We start from the raw sequence: 8,310 nt of genomic DNA, 5'->3' as shown, positions 1-8,310 counted from the left end.
TGCTGAAGAAAGGAGTAAAATGGGAATGGAGTGAGCGTCACGAGCAAGCTGTGAATGAGCTCAAAACCAGACTTATCCAGGCCCCATGCCTTGCCTATCCAGAAGGTGGAAAACTCTTTTACATTGAAACAGGCTTCACCGACAAAAGCGTGAGTGCAGTCCTTTTCCAAAAACAGGACAACCTGAACAAGATCATCGCCTATGCCAGCAAGTCCTTGTCACCGGTAGAGATGGCCCGAACTATCCGACGGCGAACAGTTCCCGGCGAACATAGCTTGTTCGCGTTCGCCTCTGCCGGGCGAACACATGCGATGTTCGGTCCGCCCCCTATACATCATCATTGAGCAAACTTTGACCCTGTACCTCACAGTCAGCAGACACATTCCAGCCAATCAGCAGCATACCCTCCCTCCCAGACCCTCCCACCTCCTGCACAGCATCCATTTTAGATTCATTCTGAAGCTGCAGTCTTAGTGAGAGGAGGGAGACTGTAACTGCTGCTGATTTAATTGGGAAATCGATAGCTAGGCTAGTGAATTCAGTGTCCACTCCAGTCCTGAAAGACTCATCTGATCTCTGCTGTAAGGACAGCGTCCTGACAGCACCCCAAAAAGCCCTTTTTAGGGCTGCAACATTAGTCTGCTTTTTTTTTTTCCTTTATATACATATTGCAGTTGCCTGGCCTGCCTGTGTGTGAGGAGCTGCAGGCCCACAGACTGTAGTGTGCCCACTGCCAGTGCTCACCCCTGTCATTCCGTGTGGCACAGGACTTTGCTTAAAAAAAGGCACTTAATTTTTACACTTTAATCTAAGGTTAGTTGCCTGCCAGTGTGTGTCAGGCTGACTTCCACTGACTGTAGTGTGCCCACTGCCAGTGCCCACCACTCATACCGGCTGGCACAGGACTTTGCATAAAAAAGGCATTTAATTTTTACACTTTAGTGTAATTTCAGCTGCTTGCCTGCTGCTAGTGTGTGTCAGGCCGACTTCAACTGACTGTAGTGTGCCCACTGCCAGTGCCCACCCCTGTCATCCCGTGTGGCACAGGACTTTGCTTAAAAAAAAGGCACTTAATTTTTACACTTTAATCTAAGGTTAGTTGCCTGCCAGTGTGTGTCAGGCTGTCTTCCACTGACTGTAGTGTGCCCACTGCCAGTGCCCACCACTCATACCGGCTGGCACAGGACTTTGCATAAAAAAGGCATTTAATTTTTACACTTTAGTGTAATTTCAGCTGCTTGCCTGCTGCTAGTGTGTGTCAGGCCGACTTCAACTGACTGTAGTGTGCCCACTGCCAGTGCCCACCCCTGTCATCCCGTGTGGCACAGGACTTTGCTTAAAAAAAAGGCACTTCAATTTTACACTTTAATCTAAGGTTAGTTGCCTGCCAGTGTGTGTCAGGCCGACTTCAACTGACTGTAGTGTGCCCACTGCCAGTGCCCACCCCTGTCATCCCGAGTGGCACAGGACTTTGCTTAAAAAATAGGCACTTAATTTTTACACTTTAATCTAAGGTTAGTTGCCTGCCAGTGTGTGTCAGGCTGACTTCCACTGACTGTAGTGTGCCCACTGCCAGTGCCCACCACTCATACCGGCTGGCACAGGACTTTGCTTAAAAAAGGCATTTAATTTTTACACTTTAATGTAATTTCAGCTGCTTGCCTGCTGCTAGTGTGTGTCAGGCCGACTTCAACTGACTGTAGTGTGCCCACTGCCAGTGCCAACCACTGATACCGGGTGGCACAGTAGCTTGCCGATAAATAAGGCATTTAATTTTTAGACAGTAGTCTAAATTCAGTTGCTTGCCTGCTGCCAGTGTGTGTCAGGCCCGCTTCCACTGACTGTAGTGTGCCCACTGCCAGTGCCAACCACTGATACCGGGTGGCACAGTAGCTTGCCGATAAATAAGGCATTTAATTTTTAGACAGTAGTCTAAATTCAGTTGCTTGCCTGCTGCCAGTGTGTGTCAGGCCCTCTTCCACTGACTGTAGTGTGCCCACTGCCAGTGCCAACCACTCATACCGGGTGGCACAGTAGCTTGCCGATAAATAAGGCATTTAATTTTTACACTTTAGTGTAATTTCAGTTGCTTGCCTGCTGCCAGTGTGTGTCAGGCCCGCTTCTACTGACTGTAGTGTGCCCACTGCCAGTGCCAACCACTGATACCATCTCCCCGTTCGAAAAATCTATTCAATAAATGGCACCCAGATTGGGGACGTTAGAGGGATTAAACTGATGAGAATAGTACTACAGAAAATACCACTCATATCGGGTGTGACAGTAAATTGCACGGCGCAGACGCAGTCACCGTGGATAAAAACAAAGGGGAGGGAGCCAGCGTTTTTTTAACCATCTCCCCGTTCGAAAAATCAATTCAATTGACCTTTCGGGGACCCTTGGTGTTGTACGTGGCTGGGTGGAGGAAGAAACCTTCAATGACATCACCGGGACGTGGCTAGCTTGGTATCCAACCTTGTGCAAATGGGGAGTTTGCGGTTGTGCAAATGAACTGTTTGCGGTGCATTAAAAGGGGAGTTTGGTCTGTCAATGTCTGTGATGCGGGCGTAACCCTTACACTACCTGATCGATACAACATCATACCTGATCGTATACACACACTGGATGTTTTAAAGCACGTTATTCCAAACAATTTAGGAATGTTAGTTGATTTATGCCCTTTATGGATTAAAACCCGACTCTGCGTCCACTACGTAATTTTCCATGGGAGTTTTGCCATAGATCCCCCTCCGGCATGCCACAGTCCAGGTGTTAGACCCCTTGAAACAACTTTCTCATCACTATTGTGGCCAGAAAGAGTCCCTGTGGGTTTTAAAATTCGCCTGTCTATTGAAGTCTATGGCGGTTCGCCCGGTTCGCCAGTTCGCGAACATTTGCGGAAGTTCTCGTTCGCTGTTCGCGAACTGAAAATTTTATGTTCGCGACATCACTAGTCACCGGTTGAGGTAAAGTTTAATGACTGTGAAAAAGCATTACTGTCTACCGTGTGGGCTTTGCAATATTTCAGGAGTTTTATCCAGGGCGAAAAGATCATTGTGGAAACGGCACAATATTTGCATAATGATAGAATCAAGGATTGGATTTTATCAAACAGCAGGATAACCGCCTGGACGATGTCCCTAATGGGATGGCCATTGGAAATCAGGTACAAACAAAATAATAAGAATCCAGTTGCTCAAGGATTAGCCGAACTTCATGATTGTTCCAATTCAGGACATAGAGGTGAATCGCCACAAAATGATTTCCTGGAAGAACAATCTGCATCTCCAATAAACAATTTGTGAATTCCTTGGATATTCCAAGTCTTTTCTCTGGTTCTGACCACTCTTCCAGAATCATCTTTTATATTTTTGTTTATGGGGAAGACCCTGGATTTCTTCACTCTAAGGCCCCCAAACATTTCGTTGTGAATAGATACAGACTTAGGGGCTTCTTCAAACCCCATGGTCACTCTGACCGCTTTTAATAAGTTACCCATTTCCTCCGAGGAAAAATGTAATTTTTTTGTTGCTTTCATAGATCTCTCCCTCAGAGAGAGGAATCATCTTCCCATTGCATGGAAGTAGAAGCCTTATCAGCATCATCAGATTCCGAGTCTTATGAAGAAGAATACTGCAAATCCTTACCATGTGTATATGTTGATGGCTGTTCTTTCCCTATCGCTATAGGAACTGAACGCACATTGGTTGCAGGTATCGGAATCGTATGAAATAACACGTTCCCAGACATGTCTGTCGGATACAAAATTGGTTCCAAAAGTAGCCAGTTTGCGGAGCTCACCGCTGTGTATAAAGCTGTACAAATGGATATTGATTCTGGTCTTAAAGAGTTTGTTATAATCACAGATTCTAATTATGTTCGCAGTAGCTTCATGGAGTACTTCCCTGGATGAAAAAGGTCTAATATGGCAAGAAGTAACAATAAGCCTGTCAAGCATGGTAAAATGTTTTGTAAGATCGACGAGATGGTTACCACCCATGGTCTCACCATTTACTGGAAAAAGGTAAGAGGTCACTCAAAATCTCCAGGTATGGATAAAGAGGGGAATGATTTGGCAGATTCCCTCGCTAAACAAGCAGCCATTAATGGAGACGTTGATGACCTCATGGGAACTATCTAAGTGGGTGCAATGACAAGAAGACAGGCCCAAAAGTAAACCGAAGCCAATGTGGCACAATGGAGCCAAGATTCCCCTAGTGAGGATCTCATCACGAGTCAAAAGGGGGATCCAGTCATTAGTATGTTTTACAAACACATTGAAGATCCGCAGAACTGTCCCATAACCATAGAAGACTGTGCAGGCAAGGAAGAGTTATGGATTTTGATGAAGGGCAAGTCCCAATTCTCATTACAGGATGGGTTGTTGGTAAGAACCTCGAAGAATGGTATCTCACAATGGGTGGTACCCACGGCATACCGAGGTTTGATGTTAGAACACGCCCATGACTCCCCAACGGCTGGTCATCGAGGTGAGAAGTTAACGTATGAATTATTACGGGATTATGCTTATTGGCCTCATATGTTGCAAGACGTTCGCACATACTGTCAAGGATGTTTAATATGCTCAAAATTCCAGCCGCAAGCACCCACTCATCTGGCACCGCTGATGAAAAGGGGATGTCCATGCCATGGTCAGACATCCAGATTGACTTTATTGGATCAGTAACAACTTCATCAAAAGGCAACAGATATATGTTAACCGTGACTTGTCTAGTCACAAAATGGGTAGAATGTTTGCCTTGCAAGACTTGCAGTTCAAGTGTGTGTGCGTCTCTACTCATTAACCACGTGTTTTCCATATCATCACCATGACGGCCTCACAGGAGATTGACCCATGACCTCTGTGGGGGCAGGAAACGGAGAAGAGGTTAAATTGCCCCCTCCCACCACCACACCTCAGTGTTTCTGTCCCCACTGTGGCCAGGGTCAGAGAAGAGTCTCCCTGCGGGCTGGCAGGGAGATGAAGATGGGAAATTGAACCTTTTTTCTTTTTCATTATTTTGTGCGTCTCCAGGAGGGTCCGAGGACGGTCTGGTTTACCTGAAGCTCAAGTCGGAGCTCCCCCAGTCTGCCGGCGGCCGCGTACTTATGCTGGGCTGGCGGGGTATCGGGAGGGCTAACTCTGGCTGGTCTGGAGCCTGCTCCCAGACCGCAACTTCCTCCTCCTCCCCGGTGGGACGGGCTGAGCAGCGGCCGGTGTGTGCGCACGCCGACATCTGTGACGTCACTTCCGGGTCCGGTCATGTGACGCAACCCGGAAGCACAAGCGCAGAAGGCAGAGGTGTTTGAATAAAAGGCGGGACGGCCATGGAACGCTGATCTGAGATCTGTAAGTACCCGATCTGCAAACTTCCACGGAGCTTGATGCTCCCTCTCTGCCTCATGTAAGTATCCCTCTGGGGGTCCGCTTGTCATTTCAATTGAAGTTTTCCGCCTAGGGTTAGTACTGATGCCTCCATTCCATATCTATTTAATTTCAGGCTAAAGAGGCTCAAAAAAAGGTTAAAAAAACCTCCTCGCTGCATTTCTTGCGCTAAGACTGCCTGATGGATATGGAAAAAAGCTATGTGAAGAGTGTATTCCTGATGTGATCCGGCAGGAGCAACCCTCCCTTATGGATGGTATTAGATCCGTGGTTCAGGAGAAACTTAGAGCCGCTCCATCTGATTCCCAAGGCCAGCCCTCTCACAAACGTCCACGTTCTAAGATAATTTCCTCCTCGGAATCTGATGATGCTGATGATGAGGCTTCTACTTCCATGCAATGGGAAGATGATTTCTGTCTCTCTGAGGGAGAGATCTATGAAAGCAACAAAAAATTATAATTTTCCTCGGAGGAAATGGGTAACTTATTAAAAGCGGTCAGAGTGACAATGGGGTTTGAAGAAGCCCCTAAGTCTCTATCTATTCAAGACGAAATGTTTGGGGGCCTTAGAGGGAAGAAATCCAGGGTCTTCCCCATAAACGAAAATATAAAAGAGATGATTCTGGAAGAGTGGTCAGAACCAGAGAAAAGACTTGGAATATCCAAGGAATTCAAAAATCGTTTATTGTTCGACCTTTCTCAGTCCAAACTAGTCGATGAGACCCCTAAGATCGATGTTCAGGTGGCGAAAGTAAATAAAAAGACTGCCCTGCCGTTCGAGGATGCCGCTCAATTAAGGGATGCGTAAGGCAGATGCCCTTCTGAGAAAGTCTTGGGAGGCCTCGATGTATAATGTTAAGACCAACATTGCAGCCATGTCGGTAGCTAGGTCTATGTACACTGCTAAAAAAAATAAAGGGAACACAAAAATAACACATCCTAGATCTGAATTAATTAAATATTCTTCTGAAATACTTTGTTCTTTACATAGTTGAATGTGCTGACAACAAAATCACACAAAAATAAAAATATGGAAATCAAATTTTTCAACCCATGGAGGTCTGGATTTGGAGTCACACTCAAAATTAAAGTGGAAAAACACACTACAGGCTGATCCAACTTTGATGTAATGTCCTTAAAACAAGTCAAAATAAGGCTCAGTAGTGTGTGTGGCCTCCACGTGCCTGTATGACCTCCCTACAACGCCTGTGCATGCTCCTGATGAGGTGGCAGACTGTCTCCTGAGGGATCTCCTCCCAGACCTGGACTAAAGCATCTGCCAACTCCTGGACAGTCTGTGGTGCAATGTGACGTTGGTGGATAGAGCGAGACATGATGTCCCAGATGTGCTCAATTGGATTCAGGTCTGGGGAACGGGCAGGCCAGTCCATAGCATCAATGCCTTCGTCTTGCAGGAACTGCTGACACACTCCAGCCACATGAGGTCTAGCATTGTCTTGCATTAGGAGGAACCCAGGGCCAACCGCACCAGCATATGGTCTCACAAGGGGTCTGAGGATCTCATCTCGGTAGCTAATGGCAGTCAGACTACCTCTGGCGAGCACATGGAGGGCTGTGCGGCCCTCCAAAGAAATGCCACCCCACACCATTACTGATCCAATGCCAAACCGGTCATGCTGGAGGATGTTGCAGGCAGCAGAACGTTCTCCACGGCGTCTCAAGACTCTGTCACATGTGCTCAGTGTGAACCTGCTTTCATCTGTGAAGAGCACAGGGCGCCAGTGGCGAATCTGCCAATCTTGGTGTTCTCTGGCAAATGCCAAACGTCCTGCACGGTGTTGGGCTGTAAGCACAACCCCCACCTGTGGACGTCGGGCCCTCATATCACCCTCATGGAGTCTGTTTCTGACCGTTTGAGCAGACACATGCACATTTGTGGCCTGCTGGAGGTCATTTTGCAGGGCTCTGGCAGTGCTCCTCCTGTTCCTCCTTGCACAAAGACGGATGTAGAGGTCCTGCTGCTGGGTTGTTGCCCTCCTACAGCCTCCTCCACGTCTCCTGATGTACTGGCCTGTCTCCTGGTAGCGCCTCCATGCTCTGGACACTATGCTGACAGACACAGCAAACCTCCTTGCCACAGCTCGCATTGATGTGCCATCCTGGATAAGCTGCACTACCTGAGCCACTTGTGTGGGTTGTAGACTCTGTCTCATGCTACCACTAGAGTGAAAGCACCGCCAGCATTCAAAAGTGACCAAAACATCAGCCAGGAAGCATAGGAACTGAGAAGTGGTCTGTGGTCACCACCTGCAGAACCACTCCTTTATTGAGGGCGTCTTGCTAATTGCCTATAATTTCCACCTGTTGTCTATCCCATTTGCACAACAGCATGTGAAATTGATTGTCCACTTAGGAAGCAACACTGAGTGACAGTTTGATTTCACAGAAGTGTGATTGACTTGGCGTTACATTGTGTTTAAGTGTTCCCTTTATTTTTTTGAGCAGTGTATTTATGGCTAGGAGAGCTAGAAAATCACCTGAGAAGCAAGACTTCTAGGGAAGAAATCCTACAGTCTATCCCTCTACTTAAGTCAGCTACAGGATTCCTTGCGGATGCCTCAGCTGACTCGATTAGATTCTGTGCTAAAGAGGCTGGACTCTCCAATGCGGCTCGTCTGACTTTATGGATGAAGTCCTGGTCGGGTGATAGAATATCCAAACAGAAGTTAGTATCTATTCCTTTTTCAGGAGAATATGTATTCGGGCCGGTTCTAGACAAAATACTAGAGAAAGCGGCTGATAGGAAAAAAGGATTCCCCGAAGAAAGATCTTATAGAAGGAACCAGTCCTTTCGGTCATATGGTGGACAAAATAAGGCTGATAGAGGGAAAGGCAAGTCAGGCCGTTGGACTTATCCCAAGGGGTGTAAAGGAAGAGGCTTCCTCCTTAAGCCCCAATCTAAATCTG

The sequence above is a fragment of the Bufo bufo genome, chromosome 5 (genome assembly GCF_905171765.1).
Source record: "Bufo bufo chromosome 5, aBufBuf1.1, whole genome shotgun sequence".
In the NCBI taxonomy this organism is placed as follows: Eukaryota; Metazoa; Chordata; class Amphibia; order Anura; family Bufonidae; genus Bufo; species Bufo bufo.
This window is presented reverse-complemented; position numbering follows the sequence as displayed.